This window comes from Lissotriton helveticus, chromosome 3_1, assembly GCF_964261635.1.
Source record: "Lissotriton helveticus chromosome 3_1, aLisHel1.1, whole genome shotgun sequence".
NCBI classification, from domain to species: domain Eukaryota; kingdom Metazoa; phylum Chordata; class Amphibia; order Caudata; family Salamandridae; genus Lissotriton; species Lissotriton helveticus.
Genome location: NC_136061.1, coordinates 1,271,590,275 through 1,271,605,972, shown reverse-complemented (window position 1 = coordinate 1,271,605,972; position 15,698 = coordinate 1,271,590,275). Strand labels below are relative to the sequence as shown.

Below are 15,698 nucleotides of genomic sequence, written 5' to 3'. Positions count from 1 at the left end.
CCGCTGGAGCGGAGGGCCACCTGCCACCCTGAAGCCTTCCTAGCTGACCCGGACCTGCGGGGGCGGGTAGGGCCTGGGCCCCGGTCCCGTGGAGGGGATCCGGAACTCCCAGGGCACCGACCTTCCCGCCGTGCTGAATCCTCTGGGCGGACTGCACTGACCCCACCCGTTTACCTCTCAACAGTTTCACGCCCTCTTCAACTCTCTCTTCAAAGTTCTTTTCAACTTTCCCTTTCCCAACTCCCTCCACGGCAGGACCTGGCGAGGGACCCTGCCATGGGCGATCGGGGGGTATGACCTTGTGGGGGGATGAAGGGGAAGTGAAGCTAACCCTGCGACGGCCCCAGCTGTGTCCCGGGGAAGCCCCGGGGCGATTGACGATCAAGCGACCCTTAGACAGACGTAGCCCCAGGAGGAACCCAGGGCCGCAAGGTGCGTTCGAAGTGTCGATGATCAATGTGTCCTGCAATTCACTCTAATTCTTGCAGCTAGCTGTGTTCTTCATCCACGCACGACCCGAGTGATCCACCGCCAAGAGTCACAGGCAACTTTTCTAAAACGTTCGCCCACCTGGGGGAGTAGGAGTGGCGGGAGGAAGGCGACGCAGTCCGTCCGCCGCCCACGCGGCGAGACGGCCTGTGCGCCCCGTTCAAGGCTTCCCCTCTGGGAGTCAGACTGCACCGTTGGGAGAAAAAAACATTGCCAAGCTCTCGGCCTGGGAGTACGGGTGAGGAAGGGGACTTCCGGTGCGATGGGAACAGGCAGCCCCGCAGCCGCCGGTCCCTCCCGGGGTAACCGAGAGGGACCGCGTGAGTCTTAAAACCCCTCGGACCGGCCACACGGGACCAGGCCAAACCGGGTATCTGGCAACGAGGGAGGGTTGCTCCACCTGCACGTCAGCCGCCCGTCACTAGGCGGCCCGAGCCAAACCGGCGGGCTAGCAATCGGGCCACCCCACCCTTTGCCCAGGTCGGAGGCGCCGAAAGGGAGGAGCCAGGTGGCTCCCCATCCCGCATTCCACCCACGAGAGGAGCCGGGGTCCCCTCGCTGTCCCTCGGCCCCTTCTCTTCCAGGCCGCCCTGCCGCACGAGATGGGCCGCTCCTCAGTCGCCCGGACCCCGCCAGGGCCTTTCAAGGGAGGGGTGGTACCAGCCCGGGGAGGCACTGCCATTCAGTTAACCCCTCCACCCCGCGGTGGGGGGGGTCTGTGCCGGGTGAACTTGGGTTCCGTCTCGGAGAGGGACAGGGGTTGGGGGACACCCCCCATGCCCAGTCCCTCACGCATCCGTCGGGCCCTCCCCAGGGGGAAGAGGCCCGCCGAAGTCCCGGTCCTAAACCCGAGCGGCCCATGCAGCCGCGGACCGCTCCACCGGCCGGGGCGCGCCAGGGCAGGGCCGGGCCCTGTGCCTAGGGTGCATGCTTGCAGGAGGCGGCTTAGGGCTTCAGGCTAGTGCCATCGGTCACTCGGGCCACTCCGCCGTTAATGATCCTTCCGCAGATTCACCTACGGAAACCTTGTTACGACTTTTACTTCCTCTAGGTAGTCAAGTTTGATCGTCTTCTCCGCGCTCTGCCAGGGCCGATGCCGACCCCGCCGGGGCCGATCCAAGGACCTCACTAAACCATCCAATCGGTAATAGCAACGGGCCGTATGTACAAAGGGCAGGGATGTAATTAACACGAGCTTATGACCCGCACTTACTGGGAATTCCTCCTTCATGGGAAATAATTGCAATCCCCAATCCCTATCACAAACGGGGTTCAGCGGGTAACCCGCAGCTGTCGGCAAAGGGTAGACACATGCTGATCCGTTCAGTGTAGCGCACGTGCAGCCCTGGACATTTAAGGGCATCACAGAACTGTTATTGCTCGCTCTCGTGTGGCTGAACACCACTTGTCCCTCTAAGAAGTTGGACACCGACCGCTGGGGGTCGCGTTACTAGTTAGCATGGAAGAGTCTTGTTCGTTATCGGAATTAACCAGACAAATCGCTCCACCAACTAAGAACGGCCATACACCACCACCCACAGAATCGAGAAAGAGCTATCAATCCGTCAATCCTTTCCGTGTCCGCGCCTGGTGAAGTTTCCTGTGTTGAGTCAAATTAAGCCGCAGGCTCCACTCCTGGTGGTCCCCTTCCGTCAATTCCTTTAAGTTTTAGCTTTGCAACCATACTCCCCCCGGGAACCCAATGACTTTGGTTTCCCAGAAGCTGCTTGGCGGGTCATGGGAATAACACTGCCGGATCGCTAGTCGGCATCATTTATGGTCGGAACTACGACGGTATCTGATCGTCTTTGAACCGCAGACTTACGTTCTTGATTAATGAAAACATTCTTGGCAAATGCTTTTGTTTTGGTTCGTCTTGCGCCGGTCCAAGAATTTCACCTCTAGCGGCACAATACGAATGCGCCCGGCCGTCCTTCTTAATCATGGACCCAGTTCCGAAAACCAACAAAATAGAACCGGAGTCCTATTCCATTATTCCTAGCTGAAGTATTCAGGAGACCGGCCTGCTTTGAACACTCTATTTTTTTCAGAGTAAATGCTACGGACACCAAGGACACTCAGTCAAGAGCATCAAGGGGGTGCCGAGAGGCAGGGGCTGAGACAGGCGGTAGCTAGTCTCGCGGCGGACCGCCAGCTCGATCCCAAGATCCAACTACGAGTTTTTTAACTGCAGCAACTTTAATATACGCTATTGAAGCTGCAATTACCGCGGCTGCTGACACCAGACTTGCCCTCCAATGGATCCTCGTTAAAGGATTTAAAGTGTACTCATTCCAATTACAGGGCCTAGAAAGAGTTCTGTATTGTTATTTTTCGTCACTACCTCCCCAATTCGGGAGTGGGTAATTTGCGTGCCTGCTGCCTTCCTTCGATGTGGTAGCCGTTTCTCAGGCTCCCTCTCCGGCATCGAACCCTGATTCCCTATTACACGTGGTCACCATGGTAGGCACAGAAAGTACCATCAAAAGTTGATAAGGCAGACATCCAAATGTATCGTCGCCATCACGGGGACGTGCGATCGGCCCGAGGTTATCTAGAGTCACCAAAGCGGCCGGGCGAGCCCGGATTGGTCTTGGTCTCATAGATGAACGCATCCTGGGAGGTCAGCGCTCATCGGCATGTATTAGCTCTAGAATTACCACAGTTATCCAAGTAACAGATGGAGCGATCAAAGGAACCATAACTGATTTAATGAGCCGTTTGCAGTTTCACTGTATCAGCCGTGTGTACTCACACGTGCATGGCTTAATCTTTGAGACAAGCATATGCCACTGACAGGGTCAACCAGGTAGCCGCACCTGATGACGGGGTGGGGGGCCGCGTGCCCATCTCCCCGACTGGCAACCTTCGCACACGCCCTCCATCTCTGGGGAGCCTGCCAGGGGAAAGTGTCCACCCGCCAGGGCGGGAGGGCTCACTGGAGGCGTGTGGAGCAGTGCAGTTGCATGGGCACCGGCAGGCCCAGCTGTCTCCCCCGGGAGGGAGAGGCGGGCCAAGGCGCAGCCTGAGCAAGACGCAGGGGTGCCGGAGCCTGGCAGCGGCGGCACCTCTCGGAGCGGTCGTTCCGAGCTGCTGTGGAAATGTGCTGGGCAGAGGGGGGTCACGGTGTGGCGCATGGGGCCTACGGACCTGCTGGGCAGCAGCATCAGATGGGCCTGGTGCCACCCGACCCCTCCTGCTTGGGTCAGACCACTGGGGGGCACGAGCTGCCAGGGCCACTCGGCCTTCGCTCTGCTGGGTGTAAAGGGCCTCCCGCCAGGCAGCAGGCCCTCGAGTCAGAAGGTCCATGCGGGGTGGAAGCTCTTTTCCTGAAACAACAGCCGAGGCTGGCCAAGCAGTCCATCCCTAAACGGACCGAGAGTGCCCAATCAATCAGAGTACAGCCGGGGCATCCCCTGGCAGGCTCTCCTGCACAGGGGGTATGCTGGCTTAGCGTCCCCAGTCTGCCTGCTCCTGGGGCAAGCAGACTCGAAGAAAAAGGCCCATCGGGTAGGGGCCCAAGAGGCAGAGGAATACCCAGGCCCCTAGGGACCCCGGCGGGCGGGCCCGGGTGCTGCCTTCCCCGTCTCTGCATCGCCGGACCTCACGGAGGTTTGCCTGAGCAAACTCGGAGGAAAAAGAACCATCGGGAAGGGGCTGAGAGGCAGGTGCGTACCCGGGCCCCTGGGGACCCCGGCCGGTGGGCCCGGGTCCTGCCTTCCCCTGATTCAGAATCGCCAGACCTATCGGAGGTCGGATTGAGGAAAAAACCTCGGAGAAAAAGGACCATCGGGTAGTGGCTGGGAGGCAGGTGCATTCCCGGGCCCCTGGGGGCCCCTGCGGGCAGGCCCGGGTGCTGCCTGCCCCTGTCTCAGCATCGCCGGACCTCACGGAGGCCTGCCTGAGCAAACTCTGAGAAAAAGGACCATCGGCAAGGGGCTGAGCGGCAGGAGCGTACCCGGGCCCCAGGGGGCCCCAGGGGGCCCCGGCGGGCAGGCCCGGGTCCTGCCTTCCCCTGATTCAGAATCGCCAGACCTCACAGAGGTCTAACTGACCCTCTCCCTAGTAATCCAGAGGAAAATTACCCTCCTTTCTTGTAATCCGTGCACACGAGGTGACAGAGGAGAACCAAGGCGCGAAAGTACCCGACCTCCTGGATCTAGGAGGCAAATGGCACCTTATCGGGACTTCCAGGGAAGTTCGGCCATCTGGTCGACTCCATTGGAAAGCATTGCGGGCGACCAGATGGCCAAAGGGATCCGGGCGACCAGATGGCCGAGGGGATCTGGGCGACCAGATGGCCGGGCACGAAAGGGAAGCCATCTGGTCACCCTGTGCCCCAATGAAGGAGTGAGTGGGCGCCCGGGGCATAGCGGATCAGAGGCCCAGGGCCCCAGCTGGGCCCCAGACATGAAGGCTGCCAGGGGGACCCAACAGGCCCTCCGACCTGGGGCCTGAGGACACCTTGACAAGCAGGGGATGCCTGCACGGGACCGACGGACCCCTGTCCTGGGCCCTTGGTGGAGCAGCAGCCCTGGGGACTGGGCCCATGGCTGGAGCACCCTACCCGGGGCCCGGCCAGGCCCCTGGACCCAGCCAGGGCTCCAGGCCCAAAGGCACTGGGGAAGCCTCTCCGGGCCCTCCGGACATCGTCCCGGTCACCCTGCCGCACAGCAGGACCCAGGACGGAGCCCAGGGTGGGGAGGCCACCCTCCCCGGGCCCTTAGACCCAGCCCATCATGGGGAGTCTCCCCGGGCCTGCCGGACCCCATCCAGGGCATCCTGCCACGTGGCAGGCCCAGGGACGGACCCAGGGCTGGGTAAGCATGGGCGTAAAATCCTTTCTGTTCACGGAATTTGTGGATTTTCTGCAATTTCGCGGTCCGCGAATCTCACGAAATTGCAGAAAAATCCGCGAAATCGCGTTCGGGACGGATTTTCAAAAACTGAAGTACATGAAGCACCTGCTGTAACCCTGTAAGTGCTTCCTGAGGCGCCTCGTTGCCTACTTGCAACTATTCTCTGACCCTGCTCTGACCCTCGATGCAGGGTCAGAGAATAGTTACAAGTATGGCACAATGCTCCAGGCTGTCACAAAAATTAAACCACAACAGGAAGCACTTACAGATAAGGAAGCAGGTGCCGGACTTGAAGCTCAAATTCACTAACACATTAACCAGCCCCCGGTTGAGGCTGGGCAGGTGTGCTTTCTCCCCATAATCTACAGTGGTAAACCAGAGGGTGCTGTGATGAACCAGAAGGTGCAGTTGTGAACCAGAGGGTGCTGTGATGAACCAGAGGGTGGCAGTGGTGAACCAGAGGGTGACAGTGATGAACCAGAGGGTGGCAGTGGTGAAGCAGAGGGTGGCAGGTGGGAACCAGAGGGTGGCAGTGGTGAACCAGAGGGTGGCAGTATTGAACCAGAGGGTGCTGTGATGAACCAGAGGGTGGCAGTGATGAACCAGAGGGTGACATGGATGAACCAGAGGGTGGCAGTGGTGAACCAGAGGGTGGCAGTGATGAACCAGAGGGTGGCAGTGGTGAACCAGAGGGTGACAGTGATGAACCAGAGGGTGGCAGTGGTGAACCAGAGGGTGGAAGTGGTGAACCAGAGGGTGGCAGTGAGGAACCAGAGGGTGGCAGTGATGAACCAGATAGTGGCAGAGGTGAACCAGAGGGTGGCAGTGGTGAATCAGAGGGTTGCAGTGATGAACCAGAGGGTGGCAGTGATGAACCAGAGGGTGGCAATGATGAACCAGAGGGTGGCAGGGGTGAACCAGAGGGTGGCAGTGATGAACCAGAGGGTGGCAGTGATGAACCAGAGGGTGACAGTGGTGAACCAGAAGGTGACAGTGGTGAACCAGAGGGTGCTGTGATGAACCAGATGGTGGCAGGGGTGAACCAGAGGGTGGCAGTGGTGAACCAGAGGGTGGCAGTGGTGAACCAGAGGGTGGCAGTGGTGACCCAGAGGGTGGCAGTATTGAACCAGAGGGTGCTGTGATGAACCACAGCATGGCAGTGATGAACCGGAGGGTGACAGTGATGAACCAGAGGGTGGCAGTGGTGAACCAGAGGGTGGCAGTGATGAACCAGAGGGTGGCAGTGATGAACCAGAGGGTGGCAGTGGTGAACCAGAGGGTGACAGTGATGAACCAGAGGGTGGCAGTGGTGAACCAGAGGGTGGCAGTGGTGAACCAGAGGGTGGCAGTGATGAACCAGAGGGTGGCAGTGATGAACCAGATGGTGGCAGAGGTGAACCAGAGGGTGGCAGTGGTGAACCAGAGGGTTGCAGTGACGAACCAGAGGGTGGCGGTGATGAACCAGAGGGTGGCAGTGATGAACCAGAGGGTGGCAGGGGTGAACAAGAGGGTGGCAGTGATGAACCAGAGGGTGGGAGTGATGAACCAGAGGGTGACAGTGGTGAATCAGAGGGTGACAGTGGTGATCCAGAGGGTGCTGTGATGAACCAGATGGTGGCAAGGGTGAACCAGAGGGTGGCAGTGGTGAACCAGAGGGTAGCAGTGGTGAACCAGAAGGTGGCAGTTATGAACCAGAGGGTGACAGTGATGAACCAGAGGGTGGCAGTGGTGAACCAGAGGGTGGCAGTGATGAACCAGAGGGTGACAGTGATGAACCAGAGGGTGGCAGTGGTGAACCAGAGGGTGGCAGTGATGAATCAGAGGGTGGCAGTGGTGAGCCAGAGGGTGGCAGTGATGAACCAGAGGGTGACAGTGATGAACCAGAGGGTGGCAGTGATGAACCAGAGGGTGGCAGTAGTGAACCAGAGGGCACTGTGAAGAACCAGAGGGTGGCAGTGATGAACCAGAGGGTCACAGTGATGAACCAGAGGGTGGCAGTGGTGAACCAGAGGGTGCTGTCATGAACCAGAGGGTGGCAGTTATGAACCAGAGGGTGATAGTGATGAACCAGAGGGTGACAGTGGTGAACCAGAGGGTGGCAGTGGTGAACCAGAGGGTGGGAGTGATGAACCAGAGGGTGGCAGTGATGAACCAGAGGGTGGCAGTTATGAACCAGAGGGTGGTGCTGCTTAACTGCTCCGGAGCCCTGTGGGTGTGAGCCCCTGCGCTGCTGAGCTGCCCAGGGGTTGTGAGCCCACGCATTACTGAACTGCCCAGGGGGCCAGTGGGTGTGAGCCCCCGTGCTGCTGAACTGCCCCAGAGCCCTCTCAGTGTGAAAATCACTTGTGCTCAATTGCCTGGGAGCCCTCTGGGTGTGAGCACACATTGTGCTAAGTGTCCCCCTGCCCCCTGTGCATATACCCGTACCGCATAGCACCATTATGCTCTTGCACCATGAAGTCTGGTGCCTGGATGCTCCTGATCCGTTTAGGTGGTACCACCATCTGGTGCAGTCAAAATGTAAAGTCATAACTTGCTACACAGCACCAATAAACATGTGTCCCTCCTGGCACCTGTATGCGCATGTACCAGGCGTGGAGCACCCGCATGCCACTGCACCCTACTGCCCAGCGCCAGCATATGCCTGTACGGGGAAGTTTAGTATGAGATGGGACATTGTCCAGCAGCAGCAGCTGCATGCGCCTGAACCCACTGAGCAGGATCAGAATGGCTTTGTACCAACACGCGCAGCAGAGCTATCTTGGACATCTGAAGGATTCTGGGGTCCTGTGCCAAACGTATTTTTGCATCCATGAGTTTCCCGAACACCATCCCCGTGTAGCTCCTGTGACCAGGAGGCTGCTTTCTCCTCATCTGCTGCTCTGCTTGGTCTCTGACCCTTTATAAACAAGATGCATGTGAACTCGCATAGAAGCCCCGCCCGTTTGGCCCCATCCAGCACACACTAGCGGTATGAAACGTCTTCCCGCCCATCCCCACTATAATGGCCAGCTCACTCAAAGGACCTCGGCGCCTTTTCGCGCGCTGGCACAGTTACAGGCAGACGTGGTCACATATTTGCGCAAATGGCACAAAAATCTGCGAGTTCGCGGGAAAATTTGCGAACTCGCAGACTTTTTTTTGCAATTTTGCATGAATTCGCGGACGGCGAATTCACAAATTTCGCCCATACTTAGGGCTGGGGTAGCATCCTGGCCCGTCCAGCTGCCGGCTGAGGATCGCTAGGCCGAGAGGGGTCCCAGAGTACCTTGTCCCTATTAATCCGGAGGAATGCTACCCCTCTTTCTGGGAACCTGTGCGCACCGCAAGACTCCGGGGACCCTAGGCACGAACGTGCCTGACTTCCTGGAGCCCTGGCTGGGATCCTGGAGGTGAATGGCACCTCATCGGGACTTCCAGGGAAGCCCGGCCATCTGGTCACCCCATAGGAAAACATACGGGTGCGACCAGATGGCTGAGGGGAGAGGTGCGACCAGATGGCCGGGACCTAAAGGACTCCCATCTGCCCGCCCCAAGGTCTTCATGGTGGGGCTCCCATCTGCCCATGCAGGGCTCGGGGGATCGGAGAGACCCCGGCTGCTAGGCCTCAGGTGCAGGTGGGGCTGCCGGAGCTCTCGGGCCCAGACACCCAGGGGAGGACTGTCCAGGACCCATTGAGCCCTTCCCGGGCACTTTTCCATGCCGCGGGCCGGGGGAGGGAGCCCCGGATGCTTAGGGAGGTGTTGCCCGGGCACAGCCCATCTGGTCCCCGGCAGAGAACTGCCAGCCCAGGCGGGGTGTCCCGGCATACCCTACCCCTAGTAATCCGGAGGAAGGCTACCCCTCTTTCTGGGAAACCGCATGCACCAAGTGGCGGAGGGGACCCAGGGTGCAGGGGTGCCAGACCTCATGGAGCCCTCGCTGAGATCAGGGAGGCAAATGGCCCCTCATCGGGACTTCCAAGGAAGCTCGGCCATCTGGTCGCCCCATTGGGAAGCATTGGGTGCGACCAGATGGCCGAGGGGAAAGGTGCGACCAGATGACTGTGACCGAAATTACGCCAATCTGCCTGCCCAGAGCCTTCACGGGAGGGCTCCCGTCTGCCCTTGCAGGGCTCAAGGGCTGCAAGGCTCCGGGGCGGCAGGGCTCCAGGGCAACAGGGCTTTGAGGCTGCAGGGTTCTGGGGCTGCAGGGCTCCGGGGCGGCAGGGCTCCGTGCCAGCAGGGCTCTGGGGCGGCAGGGCTCAGGGGCTGCAGGGCTCCGGGGCTGCAGGACTCCGGGGAGCTCTGAAACCACACGCTGGGCCTCAGGCATGGGGAGGACCACCAGAGCTCTCCAGACCGGACGCCCAGGGGGAGGACTGCCTGGGACCCATGGAGCCCGTCCTGGGCAGAGGAGAGGTGTTGTCCCAGCATAGCCCATCTGGTCACCGGCAGACAATCGCCAGCCTGGGAGGGGTGTCCCATGCATTCCCTGCCCCTAGTAATCTGGAGGAAGTCTACCCCTCTTTCTGGGAACCTGCACACACCGCGCGGCTCAGGGGACCCTAGGCACGCACGTGCCCGACCTCCTGGAGCCAGCCAGCCTGGCTGGGATCCGGGAGGCAAATGGCACCTCATTGGGACTTCCAGGGAAGCCTGGCCATCTGATAACCCCATAGGAAAGCATTGGGTGTAACCAGATGGCTGAGGGGAGAGGTGCGACCAGATGGCTGGGCCCGAAGGGACTCCCACCTGCAAGCCCCAAGGTCTTCATGGTAGGGCTCCCGCCTGCCCACGCAGAGCAGGGCTCAGGGGCTCTCGGGCCCGGACGCCCGGGGGAGGACTGCCCAGGACCCATGAAGCCTGGCCCTGGAGGAGGGAGCCCCAGACACCCGGGGAGGACTGCCCGGGACCCATGGAGCCTGTCCAGGGCCCTGGAGGAGGGAGCCCCGGACGCCCAGGGAGGTGTTGCCCAGGCATAGCCCATATGGTCCCCGGCAGAGAACCGCCAGCCCGGTAGGAGTGTCCGGGCATACCCTGCCCCTAGTAATCTGGAGGAAGGCTACCCCTCTTTCTTGGAACCCATGCGCACCGAGTGACGGAGGGAACCCAGGGCGCGGATGTGCCCGACCTCCTGGAGCCCTCGCTGGGATCGGGGAGGCAAATGGCACCTCATCGGGACTTCCAGGGAAGCCCGGTCATCTGGTCGCCTCATTGGAAAGCATTGGGTGCGACCAGATGGCTGAGGGGAAAGTTGCGACCAGATGGCCATGACCGAAGTGACTCCCAGCTTCCCACACTGAGCCTTCGCGGTAGGGCTCCCGCCTGCCCATGCAGAGCAGGGCTCAGGGGCTCTCGGGCCTGGATGCCTGGGGGAGGACTGCCCGGGATCCATGGAGCCCGTCCTGGGCAGTCGGCTATGCTGTTGGCCCTGGAGGAGGGAGCCCCAGATGTCCGGGGAGTACTGCTCGGGACCCATGGAGCCCGTCCCGGGCACTCGGCCATGCCGTTGGCCCTGTAGGAGGGATCTCCGGATGCCCGGGGGAGGACTGCCCGGGACCCATAGAGCCTATCCCAGGCACTCGGCCATACTGTTGGCCCTGGAGGAGGAAGCCCCAGATGCCCAGGGGAGGATTGCCCGGGACCCATGGAGCCCGTCCCGGGCACTCAGCCATGCCATTGGCCCTGGAGGAGGGAGCCCCAGACACCCGGGAGAGGACTGCCCGAGACCCATGGAGTCCATCCCGGGCACTCGGCCATGCCGTTGGCCCTGGAGGAGGGAGGACTGCCCAGGACCCCTGGAGCCTGTCCCGGGCACTCAGTTATGCCGTTGACCCTGGAGGAGGGAGCCCAGGACGCCCAGGGAGGTGTTGCCCAGGCATAGCCCATCTGGTCCCCGGCAGAGAACCGCCAGCCCAGGAGGAGTGTCCAGGCATACCCTGCCTCTAGTAATCCGGAGGAAGGCTGCCCCTCTTTCTTGGAACCCGTGCGCACAGTGTGACGGAGGGGACCCAGGGCGTGGAGGCGCCCGACCTCCTTGAGCCCCTGCTGGGATCGGGGAGGCAAATGGCACCTCATCGGTACTTCCAGGGAAGACCGACCATCTGGTCCCCCCATTGGAAAGCATTGCGTGCAACCAGATGGCCGAGGGGAAAGGTGCGGCCAGATGGCCGGGACCGAAAGAACTCCCAGCTGCCTACCCGAGCCTTCACGGGAGGGCTCCCACCCCACCTGCCCTTGTAGGGCTCTGGGGCTGCAGGGCTTGAGGGCTGCAGGGCTCGGGGGCTGCAGGGTTCAGGGCTGCAGGGCTCGGGCTGCAGGGCTTCAGGGCTGCATGCAGGGCTCTGTGGCTGCAGGGCTCGGGGGCTGCAGGGCTCAGAGGCTGCAGGGCTGCAGGGCTCCAGGGCTGCAGGGCTCCGGGGCTGCAGGGCTCAGGGGGCTCCGAAACCCCACGCTGGGCCTCAGGCATTCCTGGGGCCCAGCTGCCCGGGGGAGGACTGCCCGGGAGCCTTGCAGGTCTCCAGGGCTCTGCACCAGGGACCCTTGTCCCAGGCAGAAGGACTCTTGGCAGGCCGTAGGACAGGGGCTCCCAAACCCAGGCCCGGGCTGGTCCCTGCTTTCCAACCCAACCATGCCGGGGAGATCAGGGAGTCTGCCCAAGCACGAGGGACCCCTGTCCCGGGCACACGGACCCTCAGGACATGCCCTCGTTTTCCACACATTTTTTCCCAAAATTCTGCGTAGTGTGCGTAGTGGCGCTACGCTACTTTAGAGAACGAACCTAACAACCTCCAGCCTTCTGAGCGAACTAAGGAGACCGATGGGCCTAAATAACTAAACACGGGCTCTGTCACAGTGATGCAGGTTTAATATTTATATTGGCGCATGGCCTGAACTACAGTGACGTAGACAAATAGAGATGGACGCAATCAGTCATGTGGTCTTCATGGATTGAATAACTGTACACGAACTCGTTCAGCATTACCTAATCTCTCTGCACATGGGCTGAACTGCAGTGACGCAGGTCCAATATCTGCACCTTAGCTGAGTCAGAGAAATAGGATTGGATATGTGATCGCACGTCCATCCCAAATGACAGGGGTGTAAGAAAATGTACACTAGCTTAAACTCAGTGTTAGCCTTAACTCCTATGTGTACAAAAGTTCAACACACAGACAGACTCAGTAAATGGAGAGACTTGGACTTACGACTTATACTATTTTGTAATTTAAGGACACATGGACGGGGAGATAGTGGGACAGGGAGGGCACTTGAAAGGGGAGACATTGGGCCAACCAGACAAAAAGGCTTGAACAGGGAGACACAGTCACACAGCCATATCATAGCTGAACAGAAACGCTGGTCTGGGAAGGCTCTGACACTGGGACATGGGGGACACAGAGACACAGGGAGATACGGACAGTGGGAGACATGGAGAGTGGGAAGCAAGCATGAAGGCATGCCCTGTGTTTTTGATTTTTTGCAAAGTTTGTGGGTTTTTTGATCCAGGGACTCCCAAAACTGCAGCTCAGGTACTAATCAGGGGCGCCCTCAATTGTGCCCAAACCTCACTTTGTTTCTTCATGCTGTCCCGCCCCCCATCACCACCACACACACACTGTATAGGGCCTGGCTTGTGGTAGCAATCATAGGTTTCGGGGTGCAGTAGCTTCATCCAGTACCATTTGGAGGGATTTCAGGTGTCGGGCAAGGCATATAAATAAATAAAAATTGTATCAGTTAGTGCATTTTGAAGCACAACTTTAACAGAAATTTGTTAAAAAGCCATAGGCTATAAAAGGACACTTCTTAAATATTAATGTCATTTTATGATGTGCCAAGCCAAGGAAACCTGACACACTCTGTGAGTTGATCATGATCACACATGTAAAAATGATCCCCATTGTGCCATTTGTCATGGGTGCCCTCTCAGGACAACATTTCATACAATATATTAGCTTCAGAATGTCACCGTTAATGCTGTCCATGTACCATGAGTGACCCTGATGACAAACATTTCCTCAGTATGTCAGGGCCAGTATTTTTCATAGTTGACCCACTACTTTATGCCAAAGTTGTCTTCCATTCTGACTAAAAGGATCTCCATTTTGTTAGTGCAAGTATTTTGCCATGGGTGCCCCTTACCAAGAATTTCTTCATCTATGCCAGTATTTTTCCACAGGTGTCCTATATGCCACTAATTACCTCTATTATTCCAGTACCAGTATTTTACCATAATCCCAGGAATAACCTCTAATTTGTCAGTATTTTCTCAAAGGTACCTGTCATACTAAAGATTGCCAGTGCCAGCATTTTGCAATGGGAGCCTCCATAAAACAAGAGTTACCTTCACTATTCCAGGGCACACAGCAGAGTCACAAGAAAATACCACATTCTCACACTCATTCACTCTCACTCGTTCTCACTTATTCATTTCCACTAACATGCATTTACTTATTAATTATCACCTACACTTGCACTCAGTCTTACTCCCTAATTCCCACTCACTCTCAGTTATTGTCGCTCACTCTGACTCACCCATTCACACTTATTCACAATAACTCTCACTCAAAGTCACTCTTTCTCTGCCTCATTCACACTTTCTCACTGATACTCACTACACTCACTTTTACTCTCACTAACTATTTTTCCTCACTCACTCACTGGCACCCTCACTCATTTTCAGTTACATTGATTTTCACAGTCCTTAACACTCGTGCATACTCATTCATTATCATTTATTCACTTGCACTCTCTCTCTATTACTCCCTCTCAGTCTCACTCACGCTGGACTCACTTATGCATACTGACGCTAAATCTTGCAAATTATCAATCACTATCTGTCACTGACTCTCACTTACTTTCTCTTACACATGCTCCTACACAAACTCGCACATCTTGTGCTCTCTCACATCAAACCACACTCTCACCCCCAAACCCGCACACAACATACATTTAAACCAATATTTAGGTCTGGCATTAGCCAAGGCCTTGTGATTTTACTAAAACTATATGTAGAATATACTCACTTTAAGCGGCTTTCAACCTGCTCACTTTATCCATTGGTCTGGTAATGTGCCATTCATATTCTGCTTCTGCTCAATACAACATACAGAATGGGGCAGTGGGTCAGCCTACTTCAGCCACTGGCTACCTTTGCTTCAAATGACTGCATTTTGTTATTTCACAAGGAGTGCGTCCACACTCAAGGTAGTTCCCTTCAGGGCCAGTGTTTTTGTTTTCAATTCATTATTAGTTTAGTCTTGCCTTTGTGTTTAGATCCTGATGTAATAGGAAGACACTTCTACCAGATGTGAGCAAAGGGCACATTCAAGCTTTATCTGTTCCTGTCTACTATTCATGCTGTCATAAATATCTTTGGAGTAGCCTTTGTTTGTCTGACTTCTGCTATTTCACAACATTCCAGATTGTGTCCATTTGAAACTTCCTTTTATGAAGTTGTCCTCTTTCTATGAGGCTAGCAATAAAGCACATTTATAATTGCACTCGTGTATGTCATACTGCTGTGTATTATAATTGGGTACAACAGTTACAATTGTAAACCAATTTAGTCTGTGTGTCCAGCTGGTATCGTTTTCTAGTTCACTTTCAGTGCTCTTGTATGTCTGTCTATCTGTCTTTCTATTGGCCTATCTACTAGTCTTTCTGTTTATCTGCCTGTCTAACTTTCTATCTACCTGTATCTCTAGCACCCATCTTTCCACGTGTCTGCCTGTCTATCAACAAGTCTATCTATCTACTTGCATATCTACATGTCTGTATTTACCTATCAATTTGCAAACCTGCCTGTTGATCTCCATATGTATCAATCTATCTTTGCAACTCTATCTCTCTCTCTGCATATCTATCTATCTATCTATCTATCTATCTATCTATCTATCTATCTATCTATCTGTCTATCTATTTATCTGCGAACCTGTCTGTTGGTCTATCTATATATCAATCTATCTTTCTATCTTTGCAACTCTATCGCTCTCTCTCTTTGCATATCTATCTATCTATCTATCTATCTATCTATCTATCTATCTATCTATCTATCTATCTATCAATCAATCCTTTTTGAGCTATCTGTCTTTGTAAGGTTTTATATTTATCTATCTTTTCAACCCACTCTGTTGGTGATTAAGATTTACAAAAATATTACAAAAAAAGTATTAGCAAACATAAAAAGCTGGCAGTCAATGCCAGACTGATTGGCTAGATCTTGTGTTAGCCAAGACTTTTTGATTTTCCTAAATTTAGTGTATATCATAGAAGTTACAAGGATTTACAGCCAAGCATCATTCACTAGTCTGTTGTTGTGGCATTCATATTTCCCTTTCACCCTCTCCAGCATGTATCATGGGGC

At 56.4% G+C, this 15,698-nt stretch overlaps 1 non-coding gene and 1 pseudogene across 1 annotated transcript; both read right to left on the bottom strand.

The window, feature by feature from the left end:
• Positions 1–386: 386 nt before the first annotated feature.
• LOC144825698 (5.8S ribosomal RNA) lies at positions 387–540 on the bottom strand. The gene has a single exon (XR_013609518.1). It is a non-coding gene; the product is annotated as a 5.8S ribosomal RNA (ribosomal RNA).
• Positions 541–1,481: 941 nt separating this feature from the next.
• On the bottom strand, positions 1,482–3,301 carry LOC144825424 (18S ribosomal RNA; annotated as a pseudogene).
• Positions 3,302–15,698: the final 12,397 nt, after the last annotated feature.